Genomic DNA, 14,258 nt, shown 5'->3' on the forward strand with positions numbered 1-14,258 from the left:
ACAGTGAAGTCACCTTCATACCACCACTTCAGGGTGACACGAACAGGCTGCCCACTCTGTTTCTGCGGTTACCAGGCCATAGTAACTGTATGTGTGATAGAATGTATGAGTAGCAGAGTATATTGCAATGACTCAATGATCACAGACAGGAGATATGGTGTATAACTCAAATGTCTATGGAAAATTGGAAACCATGGTTGAGTGACCTTCTGTCTTAAGCCTTTTTTTCTCATTTCTTACATTTGAAGAAATAATATTCCCACTTTTTCTCAATTCCTTTTCTTCTTGTTCTATTGTGTTTAACAATTATATTAAGAATTGCTTTTCTTTTTCCTTGTTTCCCTTAGGAAATTAACAATAGGTGTTTAAATCAAAAGACATACAGATCACTTTCTAAAAATCATGTGTTAGCATAGTTAATCGTGGAAATACTCTTTAGGCAAAGCAGTTACTTACTTTTTTTAAAGGTGACTAGTGTATATATATATATATATATATATACATATATATGTCATACAAAGGGGAATTCATAGTGGGGATTCATAAAGAATCCTTATGGGGATTCTTCTGTTATTCTCAGCAATCGTATTTCTCAAAATTTTTCTTCATTGCAAAATTCTATTTAAAATATATTGTCCATTAGAGTGGCATTATTAATCCATAAATAGAACTTAGTCTCTCTAAATCACTCATGGGTTACAAATATTCATATATAAGCTAAGTCATGTTTTATTTCTATATAGGGGAATAAATGATTTTTTTTAATTCGCTTATTCAACTCAATGTAAAGGTGTATCAAAAACTACACTGTCTTTATGATATGTAAATTGGAGCACTTTCAGATTATTCTTCAAATATCTTGGGATGGTTAACTGATGTATGCCTAATGCAAGTAATTTCTATTTTAAATTTACATGTGACAACTTTTTTATGCTTAGTCATACATAAAAAACGTTATTAATAACAGCAACAGCAATAAAAAAACACTTGAATAGTATTGAGATTAAAAACTGAAGCCATTTTTCAAGTGAAAAAAATTATTGAATAGAAAACATTATCACAAATGATTCAAAGTCACTACCTAGCATCAATAAAACTGAACATGATTCAACTGTTCATACACAAGTCTCCAAACACTGTTAGATGTTTCATTTCTCCTTATTCCCATCAATAATTTAAAAAAATCAATGTCAATACCCAAAGCTAAACAAAACAAAATAAAATCAAAACCATCAAAGCACAAGAAAAAAGAAGGGCTTGTATTCTGGGGAGAGGGAGGATAGAAACAAAATACAGGTAACAAGAGACTAACAAAGAAAACTTAACCGTATACTTTAATACCGTGAATACAGTTACTGTTTAATGACAACCTGAAATAGCAAAAACATGGGAGTCAAACAATAGAATCTTTCCCATCAAGCAAAAGGAAGTAAAACAGGAAACCTCTTCTCTCTGGACAATATAGATACTAAAACAGCTGTTAGTCAGGATATGGAGAAAGGAGGGGGTTAGACAGGTGGTTTGAATCTACACATGTGCCCCTAACTCTCCTGAATTCTGATACTTCACTCCCACTCCCAACAACCCTTCCTTTATGTAGACTCTCCAAGGGAGAGCTACCATTAGTCATGGAAATGAACCAAATCCTCTAAGTATACTGGAACAGAAAAAAAGATAGTTGCTCATCACTCTTCCAGAGCATCTGTACATAAAAATATCTACTTCCTTCCTTACAGGAAAAAAGAAATGAAAAGAAAAAATAAATTCACTAGGAAGCAAAGTATACAAAGACCAGTATATATCTTTGAAATTTGTAATTAACAATTGATTTTTGTTCTTGTATATCCCATTAATCTAAATAATTTGGCATAGAATCTAAGACATAGTAGCCATTCAATAAATATTTGCTGAGTACATGAATGAATAAAAATATATCACATAGCCAATATTCTTAAACTGAAGACAGCAAGGTTATTGTTTCTCCTCCAATGAATTAAGTACAGCTCCTGCCACAGCAATTCTGTGCATTCAGTATACTTGAGGACATTAGGAACTAAAGTTATTATACTAAAAAGAAATCAAATCTGTACACAAAACAAATGTATACTGTGCACCTACAATGTATAAGGCTCTGCACTTGGCAATCCTGGGTCACTACAAGAAGTGTAAAACAGGGTGCCTGGGTGGCTCAGTCATTAAGCGTCTGCCTTCAGCTCAGGTCATGATCCCAGGGTCCTGGGATCGAGCCCCATATCGGGCTCCCTGCTCAGCAGGAAGCCTGCTTCTCCCTCTCCCACTCTGCCTGCTTATGTTCCCTCTCTCGCTGTGTCTGTCTCTGTCAAACAAATAAATAAAATCTTAAAAAAAAAAGAAGAAGAAGTGTAAAACAAGGCCCTGCCCTCAAGCTACAAGTCTATTTCTCCCTCCTGCTCCGGGTGATGGGAAACACTGGCAAAATCAGTGAGGCAGCTAAGCCCACAGCAAATGCCCTTCCTGTGAAAACATCCTTGGCTGTCTGGCTGTCTCACAGAGGGCCGTGACCCCAACCACAGGCAAGAGCAGGAACATCTGAAGGAGCACAAAGTCAGATGAGGTAACAAGAGAGCTAAATGGAAGGGACAAATGTAAGCGATAGGGCTTCCTGCCCTGCCCTGCCCTGAGTTAAAGGTTTATCATCCTCTGGCTCTCAAGAGCTCCCCTGTTTCGTCAGCCATCCATAAAGGTGACTGAAATATCATACCAGTTCTGAAAGGGTAACATAGTTTTTTTTAAAAAGTGATTCTCCTTGCAAATACAACTGACTAGTAATCCACTATGTGTTTATAGCAATTTGTTCATTCATTTGCCAATTGAAAAATGTTTCTAATTTTTGACAATTATGAAAAAAGTCATTATAAACATTTGTGAACAGGTTTCTGTGTGGCTATATATCTTATTTTCTCTTGGGTAAATATCTATAAGTGGGATTGCTGGTCACGTGTAAGTGTATATTTAACTTTTTAATAACTGCCAAACTCTTCTTTTTTTACCTCTCCAGCCCTATAACTGTCAAACTGTTTTCTGAAGTATCTATACATTCTGCATTCCCACCAGTGATGCATGTGAGTTCCAATTTCCCTGTATCCTCACTAGCACTTTGTGTTATCAGTTGCTTTTAAATTTTTTTATTTGATGGGTAGTGGTATGTTGTAGTGGTTTTCATTCGTTTTCATTCATTCATTCATTCATAGCTCCCTGATAACTAATGATGTTGAGCATCTTCTCATATAAGTGGAGAGGTGGTTTGGAACCACAATATTTGCCATTTGTCTTGAATATTTGTTTACCTTATAATATTTGACTGTTTGCTGGACAAATTAAAATTATATTTAGTGATAGTTTAAGGCCCAGCATGATGTTAGGCCTTTTTTCCTCTACAAAATACCTAAGTACTTTAGCAGTCTGGGACCAAGCTTTGAGGTTTTTCTGCAGGCTGGAATAAAATCCAGACCCCAAACCCCATGCTTCCAGGTTGTAGCCTTTGAGTGTCTCAAGAGGAAGAGATATTACATTAGGGCCTCTCTGTCTTTGAGGGGGATGAATGCCAATCCCGAAACCTTTGTGCAACTGAGTCCTCAAAACCTTAGCTCTGTGTCTCAGCTGCTTTCAGTGAGTTGCCAAAAAGCCCCGGAACCAAATTTCAGCCCTTGTGTTCCGGGATATAGTGTGGGTCATTTCCCAAGATTTCAGTGAGGCTCTGCCTTTCAGTTTCCTTTTGACTATCGGTAAATCCTCCTTTGGTTCACCTTTTTGAACTCTAATCATTTCCTTGTTCTAATTTCTTACTATCTAATTAGGTCTCCAATGCATGCAAGAATGTGTGTGTGTGTGTGTGTTGTGTGTGTGTGTGTGTGTGTGTGTGTGTGTTTTCAATTGTCTTGAATGGGAGGTACAGTTGGAATTCTCTCGTTTACCAGTCCTTGAATCTGAAATATGGACTAATATTCTAAGGGGGAGACCAAAAATAAACAAATAAACAAGTGAATAGACACATATTATGTCAGGTGGTGAAAAGTGCTATAGAGGAAAAATAAGGAAGAATAAAGGATATAGGAATGCCAGGGATTGTTGAAGAGTTGTCAAAAAAGATCTTTCCAAAATGATAACATTTGGGCAAATAACTCTGAAAAGTGAGAGGTAGTTGTTCTAGGAAATTTTGGGTGTAGCTGGAACAGAGTGTGTACAAGGAGAACAGGGGGCAAGATATTAAAAATGTGGAGTCGGAGAGGCAGCTGAAGGTAATGTCAGGTAGGGCTTTGCAGGTCATACTTTTTTCAGATTTTACTCTGAATGAGGAGTAATTAAATGTTTTGAGCAAAAGGGTGACTTGATCCTACTTGCAATTTAAACAGATCCTTCTGGCCTCTATGTTGAGAAGAGACTGTGGTGGGGAACGGATGGGAAAAGGGGGAGGAAGAAATGGTCCCATTAGGAAGTTACTGAAATAATTCAGGTGAGGGGGTGAAGTATGATGAAAACTTGGACCAAGAAAATAGCAATGGAGGTGGTGAAAAGTGTTGAGATGTTTTATATACAGTATTTTGCAGCTAAAGCTAATAGGATTTACTGATGGTTATAGGGTACAGAGGAAGACATGAAATAAGGTATTTGCCTGGGCAACTGGAAAGATGGATCACATTTCCTGAGATGTGGAAGACTGTTCAGGAGAGGTTTGTCGGTGGAGCAACTGAGGACGTTGATGTAGAATCAGGGGTTTGATTTGGTACAGGTTAAGTTTGAGATCCCTATTAGATATTTGAGTGAAAGTGTGAGTAGATGGTTGGCCATGAGCTTGTAATTTAGGAAAGAGGTCTGGGCTAGAAATGTAAATTTGGGAATTGTGGGTATGTAGATGCTTTCAAAGCTAAGAGACTGGGGATGGCGTTACCTATAGAGCAAATAAAGACAAAGAATTAAAACGTTTTTAGGCTAAACCCTGAAGTGTCTTAACACTTAGCAGTCAGTAGATAAAGAGGACCTGACCAGCCAGTGGAATAGAAGGAAAACCAAGAGAAACTGATGACTCAAGCCAAATGAAGGTTTCAAGAAGGAAGCATGATCAATAGTTCTGAGAGGTACAAATAAAGCCATGGATTAAACAGTGTTCAGGTCACTGATGACCTGGACAGGGGCTATTTCAGTAAATGAGATTGATAAAAGGAAAATGATTCTTCTTTTTCTTTAAAAATAGATTTTATCAAGTTTAACATAGGAGATGATGCTTATTGTACCAACATGAGATTTACTAATTTTCCTCTGAGGCGGTTAATGTGAATTACATTGATAAGCCAATTGCTCAAAGAGGTTTTACTTATTCTGAATAATCTCATCATTACTTAAATTAGGGCCTTTAATACTCTCGAAAGACATACCTTTACTTAAGAAGGAAAGGGTAAATTTTAGAAAAGTAAATCCAAACAATAAATGGCATTGGCATTAGAATGACATTTGGTCTTTGAGCAAAACCCAAGAAAAACAATTCTAGTAGGACCCTCTGGGCAGCAGCAAATAACAGCCTTGCATGCTGTCATCTAGACAGATAGAAATGCTTCCCCATGCCTGCCATGAAAAACGCTCAGGGGTCTGTCCCTTTATTTATCTGAAGTATTATTTCTTTGACCTCAGAAATAGCTTTGTCTACTCTACTTCTGAATTGTTTTTTATTTTGCATATTCTCAAATTTCTCTTATTTATCTAATATTTTCATATTTTGTGAAATGGGAGCAGGTGGGTATTACATAATTTTTGAGCTCTTATAAAAAGCAAAAGAAACATTTAGAATCTTAAAAGAACACAAGCAAGCTTTCATGTCTACAATTTCTCAAACATCTTCTCGAATAAGAAAACATTAATAATAAAACCTTGAGTACTACAATTATTTCTAAATTCTGTATATCACTATAATTAGTTCTTCCAAACTTTGGTTTAAACATAATTTTCTTTTCCCCACAGAATGTATTTATTCTCTAAATTTCCACACAGAATAAGAAATTAAATTTTCCTTCATCAGAAATAGTTCCTGATTGTCTTTCAATTAAAATTTTTGTTTCAATAAAATATTAGATATGTTTAAGCTACTTAAGATATTTAAAATTGGGAATGGTTCCCTTTTAAGCTCATTTTGATGCCTTTATGGACACAGAAAACCTTTTGGTTTGAAGAAAAATAAGGCAAACTAATTGCATGGTTACAACATAACAGTGTTTAAGAATGATAATGTTGGAGACCATCATGCTTGGGTTTAAATCCCATGTCTTCAACTACCTAGTTTCATAACCTTGAAGTAAGCCACTTAATCTTTCTTAACCTCATTCCTCATCTATAAATGGGGATAATAATACCTGCCTCAAAGGATTATGATGATGATTTTACAAGATAGTATATGAAAAGCACTTAACACAGGGCCAAGCCTTGGGTAGGTGCTGAATAAAAAATTACTATTGATCACCATCATCATCATCATTGGAACTGGACAATCTCCAAAGTCAAGTAGCTTAAAACAAAACAAAACAAAAAAGCTAGAGTAAGTATGATCATTGCCAAAGGTTAGAATTCGATTTCACGAGGGAGATATCTATATTAAGGCTTTAACGATAAAACACACTAAAGGGGAAAGGTCAGAATGATTCATTTCATTCCTTGTGCTGGATGACAAGGATATATACATCCTTGGATATACATCTCAGGTTAGCCTGACAACAACCTTGGATATACATATCAAGTTAGCCTGACAACAACCCCAGAAGGGAGATAGTATATGCCCACCTTATGGATGAGAAAATGGGAACTCAGAGGGGTGAAGTGATTTGGTCAAGACCATACAGCTGTTAACTTGCAGAATCACCACTCAACTCCAATTTGTTTGACTCCAAAGCCCTGTTTCAACTCAACTTCCAAAGTAGAGTCACTTTGGGGATGATTTCAACTGGACCACTCACCCTCACCCAGACTAGATTTGAATTGAAAACATGAGCTTGGGGGTAGCACAGGCCTTATCAACCCTCAACTTTTATTCTCTCTCTTTCTTATCCATAATCTAATCACACCAAAACCCCAGAATTAAGAGAGTTAGTAAGAACACCTGCTGCCTGCATATAGCCTAACTCTGCTGGCTCGAATCTGCCAACTCTTCTCTGCATGGAGTTGGAGTATTTCACTACCCTGGATAGTGCCTTTCCCCGTACTGAGCGAATCCGGTGGAGCCGGACCGGGATTGTATACCTCCTGTGGTCCTAGGAATGCAGCTATGATAATTACCAGTCAACTTTGCGGTGAAGAAGTTGCCTGACTCAGCAAGCTGACATTTCCTCCTACACAATTCTCTCCAGTTCGTTGGCAATGGTATCCAGGAGAGGCTGGAGAATTCTGATAACAGCTTGCTGGTTGGATTCCAGGAGAATAGCTCAGATTCTGCTGAAGACTCATCAGAAAGTGAAGAAATACTGACAAAGAAAGTTAACGATAACCCCTTTGGAAACTTTGACTACCTCTACAGATGCCTTCACAACTATTTAAAGCATCCCCTTGGAGCTAACTGAGACACCAGAAAATGAAACAAACCCCATGAATGGAAATTAACAATCAGGCTGTGACCCACTTAAGTAGGTGTTATGCTGCTTGCCAAAGGCCTGCCAGAGAGCACACCCTGGGTTAATGGCTTGGTGCCTTCGCTTTCATCACTTTTAGATGGAAATTACAATTGTCTCCTAATTCCCTTGCAGAACTGTGCCTTCTTCCTTCTTCACCTCCATTCTTGCTAACTTTTCTTAACTATTTAACTACTTCATAGAACACAGCAAGCAAAGAACTAGAAAAGGTGGCAGGCTCAAACAATTGTGGATATTGACATGTTGTTATATTTACCATACAATATAGAAGTCATTGAATCTTGAGTGAAGACACCGTATTTGTGTAAGCTGTGGGCAATACTTGGCACACTCAGAGTGATTCATAAATGTTCTTTAAAGGCCTTCCAAGCTCAGGACCCAATCAATACCTCTAGTTACACTTCCTTTGCTATTTATTTATTTTTTTTAATTTATTTATTTTTTTAAAGATTTTATTTATTTATTTGACAAAGAGAGAGATAGCGAGAGCAGGAACACAAGCAGGGGGAGTGGGAGAGGGAGAAGCAGGCTCCCCGCCAAGCAGGGAGCCCGATGTGGGGCTCAGTCCCAGCACCCTGGGACCATGACCTGAGCCGAAGGCAGACGCTCAACAACTGAGCCACCCAGGTGTCCTTCCTTTGCTATTTAATCTACGCTCTTATCTAGCACTGTCTAATATGAACAAAATGTGAGTGACTTATGTCATTTTAGTTTCTAGCAGCCATCTTTAAAAAATTAAAAAGAAGATGAAATTAATATTAATAATATATTTTAGGGTGCCTGGTTGGCTCAGTTGTTTAAGCGACTGCCTTCGGCTCAGGTCATGATCCTGGAGTCCCGGGATCGAGTCCCGCATCGGGCTCCCTGCTCAGCAGGGAGTCTGCTTCTCCCTCTGACCCTCCTCCCTCTCATGCTCTCTGTCTCATTCTCTCTCTCTCAAATAAAATAAATAAAATCTTTAAAATATATATATATTTTAACCCAATGTATCTAAAATATTATTTTAACATGTAATCAATATAAAAATTTATTAATGACATATAACATTCTTTTTTGAGGGGTACCAAGGCTTCAGAATCTAGTGTATTTTTTTAAGAGTTATTTAAGAGCATGAGCTGGAGAGAGAGCACGAGCGGGAGGGTCAAAGGGAGAGGAAGAGAGACTCTCAGACTCTGCACCAAATGCAAAGGCTGATGCAGGGCTTGATATCAAGACTCTGAGATCAGGACCTGAGCTGAAACCAAGAGTTGGGGGCTTAACCGACTGCACCACCCAGGCACCCCTGGAATCTAGTATATATTTTACACATACATCTCCTTTCAATTCTGACTAGCCACATTTCAAGTGTTCATTAGCCTGACATAGCTAATGGTGACCTCATTGGACAGTACAGCTCCAGTCAAAGAAGTTGGAAGAATAAACAAATAAGGAAGTAGTACAAGTTCTCCAGAGGAAAGGAAACACAGAAGGATTTAAGGCATTCTTGTTGTATAAACTTTGCTCCCCAGGAGGGTGTGTTAAGACTCAATAGGAATTAACCCACACCATTTGGTCTAATTTTGAAGGAAGCAGAAACTGAATGAAGAAGATGTCCAAGTTGTGGAATATCTTAAAGGCACAGAGCTTTATAAGCTAAGAGTTTTCGGCCAAGAAAAAGACTGTTTAAATAAGCCTGTGAGAATGATGAGAGATGTGAGGATAGGGGAAAGAAGGATCTATTACTTCTGAGATCCTTTCTAACTGGAGGTTTTATGATTCCATATTTTCTATCAACTTTGTAAATGAATACTTTTGAAGTGTTTTACAAATGTTTATTCTTTTTAAATAATTTAACTATTCAATCTAAAATGTTGTCTATGCACAAATTCAGGGAATGAAAATTTTAAGTGCCAATCCCACCCTAAACAGAGGAACATGGTTCCACGTTTCTGGGGTTCACATAAAAAAAGGTTCTAACTTATTTGTAGGTACTTTTCATAGTTGCCTAAAACACTGACTTTGGAATCTGAGAGACCCAGGTTCTAGTTCAGCTCTCCTAGTTTACAGGAATGGCAACTTTGGACGAGTCTTGTAAACCATCTACATATTATCTACATGATGGAAATAATAATATCTATCATCCAAGCTTGGTGAAAGAATTTACTTAGATAATATGCAAAGCTCCCACAAAATTCTCCATAAATGGTAGTGATTATGCCTTGCTTCTTTACAGTTTTGATTATTCAAGTATAGCCATTCCCATCTAGTAAAATCTTTGGAATGGTTTCTTCATGTTGGTGGAAATATTCCTTATAGCAACAGCCAAATAAGTGGCTTTATAAAATAATACTTCTTCTAACTCCAAAGGGCTCCCTTCCAAAACAGCCACTTAGGAACAAGAGCCACTGAAAAGTGAGTGATGTCCTCTCAGTTCCCATGGCAGGAACTGGTTTGTGTAGCAGCATCAGACTGAACTGAGAAGAACCAGGGACCAGACACATCCTTTGCCAGGGGGCTCCCAGCAGAGTTCTTGCAGATTATTCTACAGTGTACTGTGTCTCAAATTCAATTCTAAGCTCTAGTTGTGTGACTAAAAGCCTAAAGGAGAAAAACAAACAAAACAAACCCCCCAAACAGCCTCAAAGTCCTCTGGCAACAAGAAACATGTGCTATCCCTCTACTAGGGCCAAAGGGCCAAGAAATGCATTTCCAATTTGTAGCTCTCCTACCAAGCAAACACACAGAAGAGGTTTCCAAATAAATGTACATTCATGAAGAATAAACAAATCATGGCGGGGTGTATGGATGGGAAGCAGCACAAAATTTATTAGCCATCTCTGTTTGATAGCACACATTTAGAGGTCTTGTCAGAAAACGGCACCTGCTCATAGGACTCACTTTCTTTTAAGTCACAGCTTTACATCATTGGCTTATTCTGCAGACAATATTGCTCATTCCCAAAGATTTGCTTAGTATTTCTAAAATATCACACCGACTAGAGTACTTTGATAAGCTCCATTGTTCAGGGTCTTGGATCCTTGACTGATAGGCCCCACCCAAGGAACTGGTGCATAAAATAGTTAACTTCAAGGTCGAGAGCCTGGTTTTGAGCCAGACAGACTGACCATTAGAACTTTGTACCTACTCATTACTAGTTTGTGATCTTGACAAATTACCTTAGTCTCTAAGCCTCAGTTTCTTCTTCTACAAACTATGAATAAAAAGATATCTACTTCATTAGGATTGTTATTAGGATCAAATAGAAAGTCTATAAAGTGCTTAGCATAGTGCCTGGCATGTGGTAATATTTCAATAAATGTTGGCTGTTTTCCTACATAAGACTGATGAGAATGTGTCTTAGCAGTTTCCAAAAACTGAAACTAGAAAATTGCCAAATGATAGCAATCTATGCCATCCCAACAATTTATACAACAGAGTAGGATTGCAGCAAGACCATTTACCTGGCTCCACACAAAGCTCCTCAAGAAGAAAAACACCTCTGACTAAAGAACAGCCTGTTAGAGCTAGAAGAGCTCTTCGAGACCAATTTTCTTTTCTTTTCCAAACAAACGAAACCTCTGAGGGGTAAAGTAACTTGTCCCACGTGAAGAGCTAGTTAGAGGCAGGGCCCAAGTTCAAATCCAGATTTCTCGACACTTAAGTCTATGATCCGATACGTTCAAATGCTTTTGTGGTTAAAACAATTCTTGAAATGGCAAGGCATGACTGATCATAGGGAAAATCTCCTGTATTTCTCATTCATCCCATTAACCACTCATTTGAGACTCCATGATTGTATTCTAAGATGCTCTCTCAACAGCAAACAGAGAGCAAATGACTACATGCAGCTGCAGCCCTGAGAGCCGTCACCACCATCAGGGCAGATTTGCCTAAACTCATTTGACAATAAGGCACAATGTGTGAAACACTTCATCAAATGCCCATGACCATTCATGCCAAAGAACTGGGAGAAATCATAGAATTCTATCCTCTCACCTGTAACCCAAGAGGTATTTGTGGCAGGTGAAGAAGGTTGTGCCAGAGAGTCTCTACAATGATACCCAATAATCCCCACTTCCTGGTATTCCCACCCTGCGGTAATCTCATGCCTTAGAGTGTGGACTGAATTTATTGATTTGCTTCTAACAAACAGACTATGGCAGAAGTGATAGGATGTCAATCCTGACACAAGGCTATAAAAAGATTGTGGCTTCCATCTTGGCCACTCTCTCCCTGGAGGAGCCAACTGCCATGCTGGAGAGGGCCACATGAATAAGCTTGGAAGCAGATATTCTGAGGCCTGATAATAATCATGTTAGTGAATTTGGAAGCAATTTTTCAGCCCCAGTCAAGTCTTGAGATGACTGCAGCCCCAGCTAACAGCTTGACTGCACTTTATGAGAAATTTTGGGCTAATGCACCAGCTAAGCTTCTCCCAAATTCCTGACCCACAGAAATTGTGAAATAATAAATGCTTACTGTTTTAATCTGCTAAAATTTTGTGGTAATTTGTTACATAACAATAAATAATTAATACAAAATGCAGACATGTTTGGGATAAAGCACCCCTGAACAGAAGGCTTGATGCAATTGTCCCTCAAAGAGCAAATATTATCCTTTTTTTAAAAAATTCATTTAGCCAACATATAGTACATCATTAGTTTCAGACACAGTGTTCAATAATTCATCAGTTGTGTATAACACCCAGTGCTTATCACATCACATGCCCTCCTTGATGCCCATCACCCAGCTACCCCATCCCCCCACCCACCTCCCCTTCCCCAACCCTCAGTTTATTTCCCAGGATCAAGAGTCTCTCACAGTTTGTCTCCTTCTTTGATTTCTTCCCATTCAGTTTTCCCTCACTTCCCCTATGATCTTCTGCACTATTTCTTATATACGAGTGAAGTCATATATGAGGGAAACCATATGATAATTGTCTTTCTCTGACTGACTTATTTTGCTCAGCATAATGCCCTCCAGTTCCATCCATGTCTGTGTAAATTGTAAGTATTCATCCTTTCTGATGGCTGAGTAATATTCCATTGTATATATATACCACATCTTTTTTTTTTTTAAGATTTTATTTATTTATTTGAGAGAGAGAGTGGGAGAGAGCATCAGAGGGGAGAGGGGAGAGGGAGAAGCAGACTCCCCGCCGGGCAGGGAGCCCGATGTGGGACTTGATCCCAGGACTCCGGGATCATGACCTGAGCCAAAGGCAGTCACTTAACCACTGAGCCACCCAGGTGCCCAATATACCACATCTTCTTTATCCATTCATCTGTCGATGGACATCTTGGCTCTAAAAATATGGAACGCTTCATGAATTTGCATGCCATCCTTGCACAGGGGCCATGTTATCATTCCAATTTTAGTATATGTGCTGCTGAAGCGAGCACAAAAAGCAAATATCTTTATTCTCGTCACAGATAGTCCAGAAAAACAGTAACTCATTTTCTGTGAGACCCCTCCAAGGCTCTATGAAAATCAGACAATTATATGTGTGTATATCAGTGTTATTGCCTGGGCTGTGAAAAGTGGGAAAATTTAGTTTGTTGCTATCCTCAGTGCCTGGCCCAGGTTGGCTTTCTAGAAATAATCATGAATGAATGAAAGATCATCCTAATGGCATAAGTATGGATCTTCACCAGTATCACGGAGATAATATTTTTAAAAATATCTTCCATTATTTCCTTAGTAATTTTTTATTAATCAAAGGGTTATTTTTTTTAAGATGTTATTTATTTATTCATGAGAGACAGAGAGAGAGAGAGAGGCAGAGGCAGAGGGAGAGCAAGAAGCAGGCTCCCTGCCGAGCAGGGAGCCCAAGACAGGACTTGATCCCAGGACCCTGGATCATGACCTGAGCCGAAGGCAGAGGCTTAAACTATCTGAGCCACCCAGGTGTCGCTATCCAGGGGTGATTTCTTTCCCATGCATCCCAACTGCCCTAAAGATAAGCCAAGAATTGTGCTGTCCTAGGGAAGGAGGAGGTTAGCACCAACTCAAACAAGTGTTTTGGGTTTTTTTTGAAAATCAGAAAAAAATTTTATGAAGCAACATTTTATTTTATTTTTTATTGAAGTATAATTAATATAAAGTGTTATATTAGTTTCTGGTATACAATATAATGATTCAAACATTCTATACATTTCTCATTGCTTATCAAGATAAGTGTATTCTTTTTTTTAAAAAAGATTTTATTCATTTATTTGAGAGCGAGAATGAGATAAAGAGCATGAGAGGGGGGGCGGGTCAGAGGGAGAAGCAGACTCCCTGCCAAGCAGGGAGCCCTATGTGGGACTCGATCCCGGGACTCCAGGATCATGACCTGAGCCGAAGGCAGTCGCTTAACCAACTGAGCCACCCAGGCGCCCAAGATAAGTGTATTCTTAACCCCCTTTATCTCCTTCACTCATCCCCCCACTCACCTCCCCTCTGGCAACCACCAGTATGTTCTCTGCATTTAAGAGTCTGATTTTTTGTTTGTCTCTTTTTACTTTGTTCATTTGTTTTGTTTCTTCAGTTCCACATATGAATGAAATGACTGGTATTTGTCTTTCTCTGACTTATTTCACTAAGCGTTATACCCTCTCGTTCCATCCGTTTTGTTGCAAATGGCAAGATTTC

The 14,258-nt window shown here is 38.6% G+C and overlaps 1 pseudogene; it reads right to left on the bottom strand.

Annotated features, from left to right (window-relative positions):
- Positions 1 to 12,932: 12,932 nt before the first annotated feature.
- LOC114218285 (U6 spliceosomal RNA) lies at positions 12,933 to 13,027 on the bottom strand (annotated as a pseudogene).
- Positions 13,028 to 14,258: the final 1,231 nt, after the last annotated feature.

This window comes from Eumetopias jubatus, unplaced genomic scaffold (assembly GCF_037043125.1).
Source record: "Eumetopias jubatus isolate StellerSeaLion01/CBP00866 unplaced genomic scaffold, mEumJub1_p1.0 scaffold_15, whole genome shotgun sequence".
NCBI classification, from domain to species: Eukaryota; Metazoa; Chordata; class Mammalia; order Carnivora; family Otariidae; genus Eumetopias; species Eumetopias jubatus.